The 18079-nt window shown below is 33.2% G+C and overlaps 1 protein-coding gene across 1 annotated transcript in view; it reads right to left on the bottom strand.

Annotated features, from left to right (window-relative positions):
- Positions 1 to 12671: 12671 nt before the first annotated feature.
- LOC106880113 (uncharacterized) overlaps positions 12672 to 18079 on the bottom strand; it is a 193856-nt gene continuing 188448 nt past the window's right edge. Inside the window, exon 22 of the mRNA XM_089352641.1 lies at positions 12672 to 18079. This exon is cut by the window's right edge and continues 2819 nt beyond it. The gene's annotated coding sequence lies outside the window, so the exon portion shown is untranslated.

The raw sequence follows: 18079 nt of genomic DNA, 5'->3' as shown, positions 1-18079 counted from the left end.
ATAGGGTGTAATTTGAGATATTTCGCTGTTGTTTCTAGCAGCTCAAGTGACCTTATATATAATATTGTTGGTTCGTCATTTCATAAATTGTGTTACAACTTGGTTTTACTGCATTATGATTGCTAATGCACCAGAATACTGCAATATTAATTTTTTTAACTTGTTGCTTCTAACTGAAAGGCAATCTTGTTTGTGTAGGAGCTTGGGGGAAAAAAAGAGAAAAGGAAAAAGAAAGAAAGGATGATAAAATAAACATCAATATTGAAAAATAAAAAAAATAATTCTCTTTTATAAGATAAAATAAAATTTTCTGAAGAAAAAACAAATTATAAGTAGATATTGTTAAAATAGATATCTCAGTTGTGAAAATTATATTTCAAATATGTCATAAAATATTATTTCATACTATATTATATATAATAGCACAGATGTTGACATCTGCAGTAAAGGCAGGATAGTCTGTGTGTACGTACACACACACACACACATTCACATGTATACATTCACACAAGCTTTCACAGTGACATGATCACACACACAAATATATATATTTATACTCACAAATTCACATTGGCATACATACATGCATACAAACGTACATAAAATTATAAGACCATTTATGACTTCTAGCTATTCCAGCCAACACAGATTTTGTAATTATGATTCAAGATATTAAGGACTCTTTGGATAACACACAGTCTGAACAAATATATGAAGTGGCCACAAGTGGATCACCTTTGATCATAGGTTTGCTTAATCAGGGGTGACTTGAGGATAAACAACAATAGTGATGACAGCAGCAGCAGCAGCAACAACAACATTCTTTATTCTTTTACTTGTTACAATCATTTGACTGCAGTCATGCTGGAGCACCGCCTTGAAGGCTTTTAGTTGAAAAAATCGGCCCCAGGACTTTTTTTTTAAAGCCTAGTACTTATTCCATCAGTCCCTTTTGCTGAACTGCTAGGTTACAGGGACATAAATACACCAAACCAGTTGACAAGTGGTAATGGGGAGAGAAACACAGATACAATGACACACACAAACATAAACATAACATACATACACACACATATATATATATATATATATATATATATATATATATAGTAATAATATTAGGGAATAAAAAATTTATTCCAACCTTACAGGCAAAAATCGGTATAATATTATACCGGGTTTCCTAATATATATATATATAAATAACTAATTTAGAGATGAACAACCACTCTACAACTCAGTCAACTCAGAACCCGTCCCAATCCATGCTGTGAGGCATATTCCATCTTAATAAATCTAATATTTTAATCTAAAAATTCAAATTAAATAACATCTTACATAAATAAATCATAGAAATATTAATTTAAAAAGTTTAAAAGTCAAATTTATAAATTGGACAGTAAAAATTAATACGATAATATACAGTATGGAAGTATAAATGTAAATAGTTAGTGCTAGTACATAGACTACGTGCGTTTCATGGCTGAAATAGGACTATATAAAATCATAAGCAAATTCTGAGTTCATTAGGACGGGGAAAGTATTGGTGGGGAACAAACACAGATGCACACACGCACGCACACACACACATATATATGATGGACTTCTTTGAGTTTCTGTGTACCAAAATCTGCTCACAAGGTTTTGGCTGGCCCCAGGCAATAGTAGAAGGTGCAACCACACAGTGGGACTGAACCCAGAAACATGTGCTAGGAAAGCAAAGTTCTTGTCACACAGCCACACCTGCACTAATATCTCAACATTGATATTGCATTGCTGTCATAAAATATATCCTTATGTATATTTTCTGATGCAATTAGAATACATATTAAATGCCTTTGAGATATTTTGAGTACAGCTGTTTCAGGGTTGCATATTTGGTGTCACTGATTCAGCATTAACTTATTTGACATCAGACATTCTTATGTTTCTCATATTCTCTCCTTCCCTCTCTCTCAAGGTCGGTAAAATAAGTACCTGTGGAACACTGGGGTCAATCAAATCGGCTTACCCCTTTCCTGAAATTGCAGGCCCTGTGCCAAAATATGAAATTAATATTAAGACAGTGAGCTGGCAGAATTGTTAGCATGGTTTTCAAACTGCTTTGCAGCAATTTGTCTGTCTTCATGTTCTGAGTTCAGATTCCGCCAAGGATGATTTTGTCTTTCATTTGTTTCAAGGTTTATGAAATAAGTACCAGTTGAACACTGGGGGCAATGTAATTAACTTACCCACTCACTCGAAATTGCTGGCCTTGTGGCAAAATTTGAAATTGATATTAAGGCAGGAAGCTGGCAGAATGGTTAGCACACTTGGCATAATGCAAAATGCAAAATGCTTAGTAGCATTTTGTTCTGAGTTTCACTTTTTCATTTGTGCATTAACAAATTGTCCCATCCGTGACACAGATTTATGCCAACAGGTAAATGTTGTGTATAAAATACAATGTAACAACTGCAACAAGTTCTATGTGGGTAGCACAACAAGACCGTTACACGTCCACATCAAAGAACATCTGAACACGAGAGCCTCCTCCTTCAGAAAACATCTAGACAGATGCCGGAACACTGACAAAAGTATAACAGTCACAATGGAGGCCAATGAAAGAAATTTGGGTAATTTAAGAATTAAGGAAGCTTTACTCATACACAGACTAAGACCCCAAATTAATAACAGGCTGGAGGTTGGTAATCAATATATTATTTAGCTACATCTGGATGTGTGTAGGTTCATTCTTAATAACATGCTCATGTATTGTTTATAACAAAAAAAAAGAAGGGCAAAAAAAGAAAAAAGAGAAGCTGCACGTATAACACATAACTTAGAAACAGCGCTACAGATGTACTAAGACAACACACACGAGATTGAAACATAGCCAACCTCACGCACTTCTCATGAGGAATTCCGGAAGAAGCTTCGTGAGACCACTACTGAGACGCTTCCGAAAAAAAGAAAACCGTTGGAAAACAGTTTATAGCAGAGACTCCACCTAAGAATATCTGAAGAAGGAATTGTAATTCCGAAATATCATCGGACTATATAGATAACCAAATTACAACAGGTATATAGTCCATTTTTTTGTATTATAATGCATTGTTGTAGCATTCAAAACATTTTATTCTTTACAAACAATACACAATGCTTCAAGCGAGCTACAAAATACTCTCCTATATATATATATATATATATATATATATGTGTGTGTGTGTGTGTAGGTAAAATTGAAAAAGTAGACAAATGCTTGAGATGTTATTTAGTCATTTATATCTTCATATCATCAACATGTTTTGATGGATGCATTCAAAATAAATCCAACAGAATGAATAATGTGGAGGAGATAAACTACATCAGGGAGGAGATAAACAACATCAGGGAGGAGATAAACAACAGTGCTCATCAAATAGGCATTTAAACAGATATAAAAAGCCCCAGAAAATGTGATGTATATATATGCATATGTACACACTCACGTACACACACTTACATGCAATATATGTATACATATACATATATATTTATTAACATATATATATATATATATATATATATATATATATATATATATATATACACACACCTATACATGTACACATATATACACATCTACATATAAACACACACATACATATACTCACAACACGCACATATGTCAATGATATGAAGATATAAATGATTTAATAACATCTCAAGCGTTTGTCTCCTTTTTTTAAAAATTTTTCCTATCTTCTAAATATGTCTCGCTTATCCCCAGAATCAAATCTGACACAAGTGTGACCATTGTTTCCCCAGACACTCAACCCTTGGTCTGCCAGAGAAAATGTATGTCACTAATTACCAACTGGCTCCAATAGACCCAATATTTTTCTTTTAATTAAATTTTATTCAAACTACCACTATTTCTTAGCTACATTATATATCCTATCAGGTGAATGAAGAATTACTGTTTCTCACAAATCTTAATAAAAAAAATACAACTTACAGAGTATATTATAAATTTAAAAAATTACAATAATACAGAATAACAGCTCTTCATGGCAGTGAATGCAGACAATATTGGAATGTTCTTGGCAAACATGGATATTACAATTCTTAAATGTAGTATGAGTTTCCTGCCTTTGTTTGGGGGGTGGGCACACAAAGAACATCTTCCTTTTTTCTTTGACTGAGGAATCTCAAGTGAGATTGAAGATCATCTTCTTTTCTTGTTTGGTTGAGAAATGTAGCAGAACTAGAAGATTGTTTGTCATGTTCTTGTTTAGCATTAACTCCAGCAAGTTCCTTTTCTAATTGAATTAGGCATTGTCTTCTTTCATCCTTGAAACTTTGCAAGTGAAGCCGCATTTAGCAACAATGAAAGCATTCACTGCACTTATATCAATCATGTTGTAGAATATAACCATTGGCCACTTTTGCAAGTGTATGTCTTTACCATCTTATCTAGAGTATCCCTTTTTTTGTTTTGTTGTTTCTTTTCAGCACTTTTTGAATCAATTGAAAGCTGAGAGTGCATTGTACTCATAAGTGTGACAACATAATTTTTCTTGAGACAATAAGATAGGATCATAGAATCCTTTTAAAATCCAAATATTGTGCTGTTGGTTTCTCTTTCTTTTCCATTTGTGAAAGCACGTGGAAGTTCAACTCTGTTCTTTCTAATTGTTCCAACTAAAGTAGTTTTCTTGCTAAGCAGCTTTCAAGCCAATCCTAGACTTGTAAAAAAATTATCACAAGTTATATTGCGACCAGTATTTTCAAGTTCTTTTAATAGGTCTTCAACAACTCTTGAACCTTGAATTATCTCTTTCCCTTTTACTGGGTCTTTTCTAGTGTAGATTTGCATTTTCTAGGAATAAGATGTTTCACTGTTGCATATTGCCCAAATTTTAATTCCATATTTCCCTGGTTTTGAAGGAATATATACATGGAATGGGCAGCGCCCTCTGAATGAAACTAATTGTTCATCAACTGTCATGCATGAACTTGGAACATATCTTTCTTGCAAGTTCTGATTCCACATTTCAAATACTTCTCTTATGGGCACCAATTTATCATCACTTCTCTTTTTTTCTTCTTGCACTAGCATCATCAAAATAATACTTGTAAAATCTATTGAAATCTTCCCTGGTTCATAATTTTGCTGAATATTGGGTGGCCATCTTCTTGACTCCATAACTGTGTGACATTTTCTTGTTTAGATTTATAAACACTTGAAAGAATAATGAGTCCAACCTGACCTTTAATATTTGTCCATTTACGAATTACTTCAACAAGATTCTGGTGCATAAAGATAGTAAAACATGTTTCAATGTTATCACAAGACCTTTCAGCAAAACGCGATGGTCCACATTCTTGGTGCACAATATTGCAAGATGAAGTTCTTATTGCTGTTTGAGTAAGAGGATGAGAATGCCAAATTTCTTGTCTGTCTCTAGAAACATATTGCTCATTCATAATTGGGTGGCTTGCAGATAATTGTTTTTGAGTTTCTTCATCGTCTGATGACACAGAACCTAAACTGTCCAGCACACAATCACTTTCACCATCATCTTCAGAGCAACAGAAGGAATCACTATTATCTTCTTCCCCTTCTTCATCTAATTCCAATAACCTTTTCAAAATTTGGTCTTCACTCAAGTTTTCATGTCTAAGCATACTGGAAAGCACAACTGAACTATATGATACTTGATAGCCGACTAAAGGCAGATGTTGCTCTCTCATATTTATACTCTCCGGAAAGGTGATGCAATATATTGTAAGAATTGCGTCATCACATAGAAATATTGCATCACCCTATAACCTAGCAGATTAGGAATATTTTCATAATTTTTCCTATTTTATCTAAAGTCCAGCAAATAAATTGAATACAATTTTTTTTTTCTTTTAATATCTGATAAATATCTTGGAAAATGATATTGCTTTTATTCTGTTTAGAATGACAAGAGTATTGTCTGAATTTAATTCGAGGGTCCAATGGACCCATTAGTTAAGCAACATTTAGCTACTTTGTAACTATTCACCTGGATCTTTCCAATAAATTGTACACTCATATAGCTATCTATCTATCTATCTATATATATATATATATATATATATATATATATATATATATATATATATCTCATCATCATCATCATCATCATCGTTTAACGTCCGCTTTCCATGCTAGCATGGGTTGGACGACTTGACTGAGGACTGGTGAAACCGGATGGCAACACCAGGCTCCAATCTAAATTTGGCAGAGTTTCTACAGCTGGATGCCCTTCCTACACACACACATACATGTATATATGTGAGTAGATATGTTTGTATATATATGAAAAATACTGCAATATTAAATTCAGAGAGTTCAATGAGTTACCCCTACCCACTATGAATGCCTTACATTTAGGTTTGTTATAGGTGACCTAGTTTATGTCTTCGTAGAACACCACCAAACAGTTAATGACTGTTGATTGTTAATCTGAATTCCATTGCTCATTTGGTCAAAGAGTGATTGTTAGTGAAAAGATATATATGTGAATGTGTGTGTGTGTGTGTGGGGGGGAGGTTTCAACTTGTTATTGTTGTTATTTGGTCCTAGATCATCATCACTAATCTTAAACATTTGATCTATGAGCATCATCATCACCATTTAATATGTTTTCCATGAAGGCAGTGAGCTGGCAGAAATGTTAGCACACCAGGCAAAATGCTTAGTGGTATTTTGTCTGTCTTTAAATTCTGAGTTCAAATTCCCCTAAGGTTTACTTTGCCTTTCATCCTCTTGGGATCGATAAATTAAGTATCAGTTGCATACTGGGCTTGATCTAATTGACTGGCCCACTCCCCAAAAATTTCGGGCCTTGTGCCTAGAGTACAAAAGATTCTTATTTTATAAGGTGGTGAGCTGGCAGAAATGTTAGCACACCAGGTGAAATGCTTAGTGGTATTTTGTCTGTCTTTATGTTCTGAGTTCAAATTCTGCCGAGGTTGACTTTGCCTTTCATCCTTTTGGGGTCGATAAATTAACTACCAGCTGCATACTGCAGTCGATCTAATTGACTGGCCCCCTCCCCCAAAATTTTGGGTCTTATGTCCAGAGTAGAAAAGAATATCTGTTTTCCATGTTGGCATGGGTTGGACAGTTTGACAGGAGCTGGTCAACTGGAGGGCTGCACCAGGCTCCGGTCATTTGTTTTTGGTTTCTACAGCTTGATGTCCTTCCTTATGCCAACCATTTTACAGAGTGTACTGGGTGCTTTTCACCTGGTGCCAGCATTGGCACAGTTCGCATGTTACTGGCATTTGTTTCTGTTTATGTGGTATCAGCATGAGTGCTATTTACATGAAACTGGCACAGGTGCAATTTGGAATCAAGCTTTGCTGGGGCACAACCTTGAAGGGTTTAGTCAAACAAGTTAACCCCAAAACTTATTTTTTTTTAAAGTCTGATACTTATTCTATAAGTCACTTTTGCCAAACTGTTAAGTTATGGGGACATAAACAAACCAACACTTGTTGCCAAACAGTGTGTAGAACAAACACAAAGACAAATACACGTGCACACGCACACACACACGCACATATATACGACAAGCTTCTTTCAGTTTCTGTGTACCGAATCCCCTAATAAAGCTTTGGTCAGCTTGAGGCTATAGTAGAAGATGCTTGCCCAAGGTGTCACACAGTGGGACTGAACCCAGAACCATGTGGCTGGGAAGCAAACTTCTTACCACACAGATATATAAATCAAGCTGGTAGAATTGTTGCCACGCTGGGCAAAATGCTTAGTGGCATTTCATATCTTTACATTCTGAGTTCAAATTCCATCAAGGTCGACTTTACCTTTCATCCTTTTGGGGTTAATAAAGTAATTATTAGTTAAACACTGAAAATTTTGGGCCTTGTGCTTATAGGAGAAAATTATCATTAGCAATATATACACACACACAGTTGTACATATATATTCAGTTTCCACAGAGTTTTGATGTATGCAATTTTTCTCACAGAGCATAATTCAATTGAAGATTATGGTAGAAAGTATTTGTTGAAGTTGCTGTACAGAGGAATTGGAGCTGAAAGCATCAGGTAGCATGACACAGGGTTAAAGAAGAGCAAGGAAGGATACATTAGATAATGAAGGCTTAGATAAACTATGCCTGAAAAATAAAAATAATATCACATCTGGAACACCTTTGATTATAGGTTTCTTCAATCAAGACTGATCTAGGATTAAGCAACAACTACAACATCAACACCAGCCAAACCAAATCAAATGCTTTATATTCGAGATTGATGAGTATGGTGGTTATTTGGATTACAACATAAAACAAGAATAAGCAAGTCACTGAGATAACAACAGTCTATGGCAACATTTGGAAAACTATCAAGGCATAAAATATTCATACCTAATTATGGTGAGGCGGGGAAACTAAATAAATAAAAAGAAATTTTTAGACATATCCAAGCTAATGAACCCCCCACCCCAAAAAAAAAACCAATGATAGTCTCCAAAAGTCAATACTCACAATAGCTTAATCTAACCAATCAAGCTGCATTTCATTAAAGCCATTTTAAATGGATGCTTATGGTGCAGTATAGATTTAATGCTTTAATGTATAAACAGATGCAGAAAGCCATCTGAAATGCGACAAAATAGGAGGGGAGGAAACAGATATATTTTATCACCAAAAACTGACAACGACAAGGCAAATACTGTAATGCAAATCTCTTGAGTAACATCACATGAAACACACGAGGCATATGTATACACAAGCACACACACACACACATATACATTTACACCACCTGTCCTCGTCTGTTGTTATTTTTTTTCGTACATTCTCCCATATATATATATATATCTATCTATATATACATATATATATATATATATACACACATACACACATCAATCCATCTATTTATCTATCCAGACAGACATACATCCACATTCTTTTCTACTCTTAGCACAAGGCCCGAAATTTTTTGGGAGGTGGGGACCAGCCGATTAGATCAACCCCAGTATGCAACTGGTACTTAATTTATTGACCCCAAAAGGATGAAAAGCAAAGTCCACCTTGGCCGAATTTGAACTCAGAACGTAAAGACAGACAAAATACTGCTAAGCATTTCGCCCAGCGTGCTAACATTTCTGCCAGCTCCCTGCCTCACATACACATTATTATCATAAAGGTGATGAGCTGGCAGAATTGTTAGCATGCCAAGCAAAATGCTAAGCAGCATTTCGTCCATCTTTACATTCTAAGTTCAAATTTTGCTGAGGTTGACTTTGCCTTTCATCCTTTTGGGGTTGGGAAGGAATGTAATCAACTTACTCCCTCCGCCAAAATCATTGGCCTAGTGCCAAAATTTGAAATCATTATTATTATTATCAGTGTTCCTCTTTTGATGAAACTTATAACATCTGACGATAGCTTATCTGGCCAAAACTTTAAAGTCCCTGTCAACAACTTTCTTGTTTCAAAATGTAAATTTGTACTCTACATAGGTTTAGAGTAATCCATTAACTTAATGTAAACTTGCTTTTAATTATAACCGGATATAAAATGCAAATAATATATATCTGTGTAGAATTAAGGATAAAATCACTTTAATGATTTTATCAAGTGGCCAGTGTGAAATAAAAACCTTGCAGGTAACATTTTACACTAAATTTATAATTATATAGATAGTTATATTAAAGAGTGTGGATTTACCACACCTACACGCTAGAAATAGATACCAAATGACTAAAAACCACCTCACTGCTCCATTAGTACAGGTTACAACCTGTAGTAATGTAGTGAGGTGGTTATAGGATATGGTATACGCTGGGACTGCAATAGTTTAATCCCAGAAGTGAAGAGAGAGTAATTCTCCAGCCACCACAGAGGAAAAGGTTGAATTATTCATTTTGTGAAAAACATGAATCCTTTAGTTACCACATTGCTTATGCATTTTAATAGATGTCAAAAACAGTCGGGTCTAGGACAACTTATTTCATTAAGATAAGGAGCCAGCAGAAAAGGTACCATTCTGGATTAAGCACCAAGTAACATTTCTTATGGCTCTTTACATTCTGCATTCAAATACCACCAAGGTTGACTTCACCTTTCCTCCTTTTGGGGGTCAATAAAATAAGTACCAATTGAGCTCTGAAGTCAATACAATCAACTTCTTCCCTTCAAAATTTCTAGCTCTGTGCAACCCTGCCACCACAAAAAAAAAGTTAAGGTTTATTACATAACATTAACAAACAGTGGCAACATACAAATAATAAAGGTTTTAAATATAAACCCTTTAAAATGAGATTTTATATCATGGAACCAATAGAATTTAGTTTTAATTAGTTTAAAAACAAAGTTATTGATCTAGTATGAGCTACAGCTTAGAAATAATTACTAGATGCAAATATAAATGGAAAACTGTCCTATATCACCCACAAGCAAAATTTTACTCACTTATGAATTTCAAACCAACCAATGCTAACTTCTCTAATGTGACCCCCAACAAAGATATCCGGTTTAATATCAAAGACAATAATTTGATATGTGGCATAAGCAAATTTCAGTTAGCTATAATGCTTGTTCTGCGACCTTAGTGAGCCACAATACAATTTCATGGTGTAATAAAAACTTTATTACAGACAATTAACATTTTTCTTTCCCCGCAGTCACCACTTCAGGCCATTAAATGGCAAAGAAAAGTCAATGGGAATTTAAGTTTTAGGTTGGTTACATTATGAATTAAATGCAATAATTCTGAACGCTAGCATTTTTATTAGATATTATAAATCAATATTTCAAAACGCATACAAGTAACCTTTGGCAACAGCTAATCTAATCTAGCTTACATTTAAATTATTTGGTGAATGTCTATTTCCTTTCATTTGTATAATGCATGTGCAGAAGTGAACTGATGTAATTTTCTCTTTGAAGTAGTAGACAAATATACATATAATACTTACATATTTAATTTTAGACCAAACATAATTCATACAACAGATTACTTTACATCAGTAAGAAGCAAGTGAAATCCTTACTTTCAAAATGCTCTATATAGGAAAGTGAAACATGCTTACAAAGAAAATAATAGAAAAAAGATGCCGTCTCCCCTCTTTTTCTAACATATCTACTCACTTGCTTATCAAACAGTCTTTACATCTCTTCCTTGATCTCTACCTTTCTAAATATCTTTATTGCCTCTCATAAGTATGATATTCCTACAGAATGTGTGTCATCATTTTTAAGCAATATAAACATACACATAAGTTGGGTAGAATGTTTCATGGTTTTTCTTCCTACTATCTGTGGTTAGTCTGAGTTCAAATCTCGCTTAGGTCAATTTTGCCTTTCATTCTTTCAAGGTAAAAAAAAAAAAAGAAAAAAAGTACCAATTCCAGGAAGTGGATTGGTGGAACTGTATGAACATTAGTTTGAATGCCTTGCAGTATTTGTTCCAGTTTTTTTGTGTTCTGAGTTGAAATCCAATCATGGTCAACTTCAGCATTTAAATAATATTTTTACTATATTTGGCCAAAATATTGTTTTACTGCTCAGATCTGGTCTCTCACACTTAACCAGCAACGTTATTCTAAAAATAAGCACTCAAGTCATCGAAATTTCAAAGCTACAAGGTAATGCATTACTTATTCAAATCAATGTGAAGAAATAAGCATTAGATTTGACAGAATAATCTGAATGCTTAGGGGGTTAATCCAGCACCCAGTTTAAAACCACCACCTAACACCTTGAGTGCCTTCTGTTTACTAAACAGTTGTAAGCAGTTGAGCTAGGTCTTCAAGGCCTTAAAAGGGTCATAAGTCCTGCCTTCTGGCATGGAAGAAAAACACATTTTAAAGAGTTAAAGAGCATATAATAATTGCTGTTGCATGAATTTTAATTGTAGAAAAAGTCAGTTTAAAAACAGTTTTTCATGGGGGATCATTTTTGAGCTTATGAAAGACATGACTAATGATATTCAAGCTTGCTGGCTCATAACCAAGTGATCCATAGAGTGATATTATGCTCTGTAAAGAAATGGATGCTATTTTTGATGCTTATATATCACAGTTCAGTTGTCTAAAAACATAGCAACATTATACATGTATATATACCTAGAGGTGGTCTGCTCACCTAGCCAGCAGGGTGACATCATTTAAAAGATAAAACAATGCAAAGTGATTGCAAACAGTAATGTAATAATACTCAATAGTCTGGTTGATCATGTGATATCCCTGAAGAGTAGGTACAAATATTATGCAATAGAAATCTATAGAGTTAAAGGGGCCAAACTATACCAAAACCTAAGCAGCATGGTGGGCTCAGATGATAACAATAGCAGGATTTTTTGCTTAGTATATAGGATTTGAAAACAAAATTGACAGTATTAATTGTAAATACGATGGGGTACTGGAAAGTTTCTGGCTTTAAGAGTATCACTAAAGGTTTGGTTGGAGACCCAACTTTCTGAGTTCTTTTACAGAGCTTAGAAAAACTAAAGAACCATTGCAATAAGTAAGTGAATATGAGAGGAGAAATATGTTGGATAAAAATCATAATTAACTCATTTTCTTATATTTTCTTTAACCCAAAGCCAGGAACTTTTCAGCACATCATATTTCTATAAGTATAAATATTGAGGAATTATTTTTGTTCTGTACTTTTAACAAACACACACACAAACCAAGGTTAACATTAATCAGTGCCACTTTAAATGGCTACCAATATTTTTATTGACACTTTCAAAAGCTGAAAAATAATGAAATGGCTTTCACATTTACAAGGGGTTTCTGTCTTTTTGTTTACTTTTTCTGCATGTAGAGGGGTTCTGATTGATGATGACAAATGTAGATGAGTTGTAATGATTTAAAGCCATAATTCACAGACACTTCAATGAATTTAATTAGATTTACAAGAAAATTATTGCAGTTAACTTATTGACCACAACATCTTGTTTTAATTTTAGTTATATCCACATTTAAACAAAAGTAAAATTTAAAAAAAAACTTCAGATCAACAAAAAAAAAAAAAAATAACCAAAAAGAAAAAAAAAGTAAAAATAGTTTGTAGGTGAGCTGAATGAATAGAATTGGCAAAAAACAGGACTCCTGCCTTCAGAAAATATAAGTCTATAAGATTTGCAGTTTGTTCACAGACATTATTCATGATAATCCTTGTTTCTTTCATACTCTTCTTTACTTTTCAATAATTTGAGGGGTTTTTTCAAGTTTTTTTTGTTTTTGTCATTTTTGTAAAGTCTGAAGATGCAATAGCATTTTGTATCAATAAATATTTAATCATCTGAGATCAATTGGGATTCAAAATATGGTAGATATAATCACACATCCAAGATGAACAGACTAACTGCAAGTCTTCTCAGAGGGATCAAAGTGTACCACAAAACTGAAGAGGTTTTCTATTTATTTATTAGCTTATTTTTTTTTGTCCTTGTGATACACCTCAAAACAACTCCAATAATGCATAATGGAAAGATTGAGGGTTTCCATTTTGTTTTAGCTTAAAAACAAGTTCTTATTGAGTAAATAATGATGAACAGAGGATTATATCTGGAGAAGCAACATCAGAGTTTTATAAGTGAGCAAACTGAGTAATTGCTGTCTTTCTCTTCATCCTCTTGTTAAAAAAAAAACATTTACAATTATGATATGAAAAGAAATATGGAAACGAACAAAAAAAAAAAGAAAAAGCAACAAAATATAACAAATAATGTATAAAAAAAAGATAAATAAATAAAAATGTTTTTTTTTTTTTCATGTGTATAGGAGAGTAGGGAATGTCAACTGAACTGGCCGTTTACAAATTGTCTGAAACATTTTCAATGTGTGTTAACTTTATCTAGAGATAATGGATCAGTAAGTTACACTGGAACAGTACTTTTTTGACTGAAATGTTTTTCAATGTCAACAAGGCTGGCCATCTTCAAAGCATATGAAGAGAGCATTCTTCTCAATAGTGGGAACCTAGACCATGAAGACAGATTTTCATTCAAGATCACCTTGATAGAAAATACATCAGATTTTTTTTATGAATGTTCAAAGCCTCTCATGGTAGAAGCATCGGATCTTTTTTAAAACGGGGGCCACATTTTTCATTAACGAAACACTTTGAAACTTGGAACACTGGTAGAATGTGTCATATAAAACATATTTTTCTCTTAGTCTTCTTAAGAAAAAAAAGAAATCTATAAATTATTCCATGTTAAAGTTGTTGTATTTCTGTAATTTTAACCAATCACTGACGTCCATTCAGCTGATATACATTAAGTGCCGACTACATAAACAAACGATTCTGAAACAATTAACCCTAACCCTAAGGTTAGGGTTAAAGCAAATAAAACGAAGAATCGTTTGTTTATGTAGTCGGCACTTAATGTATATCGGCTGAATGGACGTCAGTGATTGGTTGAAATTATCGAAATAAGACAATTTTTTACATGAAATAAATTTGAATACAAAAATATTTTTCTGTTCTATAACACAAAATAGATAAGTATACGAAGTTTGAAAGTCTTTCGGTACCAAAAACACTACGTAAAACATTAATGAAAAATGTGGCCCCCGTTTTAAAAAAGACCCGAAGCACCAAACCAAAGAGGAGATCTATGGACACATTTCACCACATTTCTATTATTGGTGTATTGCTGTCCACTGCTCTCATGCTGAACAACAGGCTGTTATATCTTAGAGATGAGAATGAAGACCACTCAGCTGCATTGATGTCAATGGCAAAGACAACATGAAATTGAGGACCTACAGGAGATTCCTGGCTTGGCATTGTGAATTGCATCCAGTTAAAGCTGTACAAAGAAACAGTGCATCACTGTTCAGTTTTAAAACCTTATGTTTCTATTGAGGGTGAAGAAGGGGAAAAACCTACTAAAAAATAATGGAGTTACAGACAGTTGAAATATGATAGTTATTAGTCTATACACCAGTATAAATAAAACAAGACAAAAGTCATTGACCATACACAAACACACACAAATTTATCCTTAAGCAATGGTTCACAGATAATCTGTAAAAATCTAGATACCTAGATTGATCAGGTACAGCAGTCACTCTATAATACAACCAATGATAAATATGAAATCATCACAATGTATAACTAATGATACATCAAATCCAGATTTTATAAATGGGTATGATCAAATGGTTAGGAAGTTTGCTTTGCAACCGAGTGGTTTTGTGTTTGACCCCACCGAATGGTATCACAGGCAAGGTACTTCTACATCAGTCTCAGGTTCAATGTCCTGTGAATGTAATTTGGTAGGTGAAAATTGTACAGAAGCTCAGTAGAGGAACTGTTCCATTCTGCTTTGATGCTAGACTTAAATCCACACTCATTACCATCACCACATGGATACATTTAGTGGAGACCACTTTGTTACATGCATTTGGGCCAGGTCTCCAGTTTGAGGATTATTTCCTCCTACCAGTCTTATAGATTCTTTAACAGAGGTCATGGGCAATGCCCTTCCTCCTCTGACTAAGCCATTAAACAACAAACAAAAAAGATATACATACAGACAAAAAAAAAAAAAAATCTCCGAAACTTAATTCTACTATGGCATCAACAACAATCATCAAATACATTGAAGGTTATTTAAACATTTAGCTGAAACAGCTGAACAAATCTAATATATATAAGACATGTATACACACATACCAATTTAATTTTTAATTTTTTTTTTTTGTACAAAAATATATAGAGCAAGCTCATAATTTGAAAAACATTTTTCCAATATTTTATATAATGAAATAAATAGTTAACTTGAAGCCTTCCAGTGAAACATGCCAGCTTCAGTAAACTACATTAAGACATGTCAAACAGTTTATGGTTTTGTTTTGTTTTTCTTTTAGCTTATTTTGTTAATCATTTATACAGAAAATAAATGAAAATAGTTTTTGCACTAATAACGGCCTATAATAATAATAATAATAATTTCAAAATTTGGTACATGGCCACAAATTTGTAGGGAAGGGGTACAGTTAATTGAATAATAATTATGTTCCCCCGTACTAATTTTTTTTTAGACCCCCCAGCAGAATGAACAGCAAAGTAAATCCAAGCAGGATTGAGCTTACAACATAAAGGAACAGAAGTGAACACCACCAGGCACTTAGACTGGTATTTGTGTTTCAGTCACCAATCTCCTTACTAATAACAATATGAAAAAGAATAGTTATATATTTTAACTAACATTTTTATTTATATATTTACTAGATTTAATATCAGGAATAATATTACAGTTTTGCATGTTTGGGTTTTAGGAATAGAAAAAAAAAATTGAGGAGATGCAATATGATACAAGAAAAAAAATCATTTTCAATTAAAGATGATTTGTTAGGATAAAAAGTAACTAATTTCATAAGGAAAATGAAAACTTAAAGGAGATTTGGCTGCTGTTTCTAGCAGTTTGAGTAACACCAAGGAATCCTTTGTTGGTTCATTTTGTTACTGTTAAAAATATTTTTCATTCACCCATAGAAAAAAAAAATCTTTGCACATAGGGAGGAAGATAATAGAGGGCAATGATGAAAATTGAGCTGTGAACATATAGAGAAAAGTAATCACAAAGTTACCAAAGAGTACCACATTACTCAATGTACTGATATAATAATAATATATAGTTACTGATGTCATAAGGATAGGTTTTATGAAATGTTGAGAAAGGAACAAACTTTGGAAAATAGAGGACATTTATTAAAAAAATCATGTAGAACATATTGCTTCATTATATTCAAACATGGAAACACACATGCTGTGGATATTTTTTTTTTTTTTATGTATTAGCACAACACTTGAGATTATGATAAATGGGGGGGAAATGATGTTTTGGTGATTGTCAAAGACATTTAGCAGCAAAAATCAAATAAAATGTCTTCAACGAAGAACTGAAAGCTTAATTGCAGATTCGGCTCATCAAAAGGCTTAAAGCAGTTGAAAGATTATTTTGTTTACTTTTATATTTGTTATTTTAAAATATATATTTCCACTAAGACTTCTATCAACAAATATACCTGCTGCCCCAAAATAATTTAAAGTTTCCCTAAGTTATCAAAGGAATAAACAACAAAAACTAGCATTAAACCTAAAATTTGGCAGTGTTATGAGAAGAAGCTAATTGTGTTTATAATAAGAACAGGACAGATTGATCAAAGCTGACTTCATTTGATGGACTGACATGCTTCAAGAATAAAGGGGAGTGAAATAAAAAAAAAAGGCCCAAAAATAGTTTTCTATCCAATGATTTCTTTTACCTCAAGTGAAAGAAATTGGCTCAACCTTGATATATTGTTGATATTAATTCTGGAGAAATGAAAAACTTAACCTGTCTGAATGCGGAAAAGACATTCCTGATACCAAAAGGTGATGTAATTCATCACATTGTATTGTATAAATAAGCTGCAATAAAGCAATTTTACTAGTTGCCAAGAATGCAAAGTAAATTCCATTGGACAAGAATTACATTATTATAAAAAACTATGAAAATAGTATTATGATTAATTAAGTTTCAAAGGCATACATTTGTAAATTAAATACTAAAAGACAGTAATATTAAAGAAATTAATTCAAAGATTAAAAAAACAATAATTTAAGATGCTTTGGTGATCTTAGAGTTTAACACATCAATTTCATTTTTGTCAAACATATGTAGAAAAGTTAATACAAAGAGACATGAAATAAGATCAGCCCAGATATTGAAATACACAGACATGCACATTACATGTGTGTGTGCGTATATAGCAATGGATAAGCTAATGACGATACTGGGCTAGCCAATCATTCAAGAATCCACTCGGAAGATCAGCCACTGCAAAATCATAGACCAACTCCCAGCCATAGAGCGACAACAAAACAAAGAAAATAAATTAAGGCGGCACTCCAGTATGGCTGCAGACCTACAACAAACCACTAAAAGAATATTCTAAGTAATACAACTTCAAAATATATAAAGAATATAGATATTACCCAACAAAATATTCTACTAACATATTTGAAAGGTACATGTAGCATTAACTTTTTCCCCACATTTAAATCAGAATCCTCTCTGAATACTTCATTTTGTTTGACAA

The sequence above is a fragment of the Octopus bimaculoides genome, chromosome 1, assembly GCF_046866305.1.
Source record: "Octopus bimaculoides isolate indiv1 chromosome 1, ASM4686630v1, whole genome shotgun sequence".
NCBI classification, from domain to species: Eukaryota; Metazoa; Mollusca; class Cephalopoda; order Octopoda; family Octopodidae; genus Octopus; species Octopus bimaculoides.
Note: the sequence above shows the minus strand (reverse complement) of the source record. Positions and strands in the feature narration are given on the sequence as shown.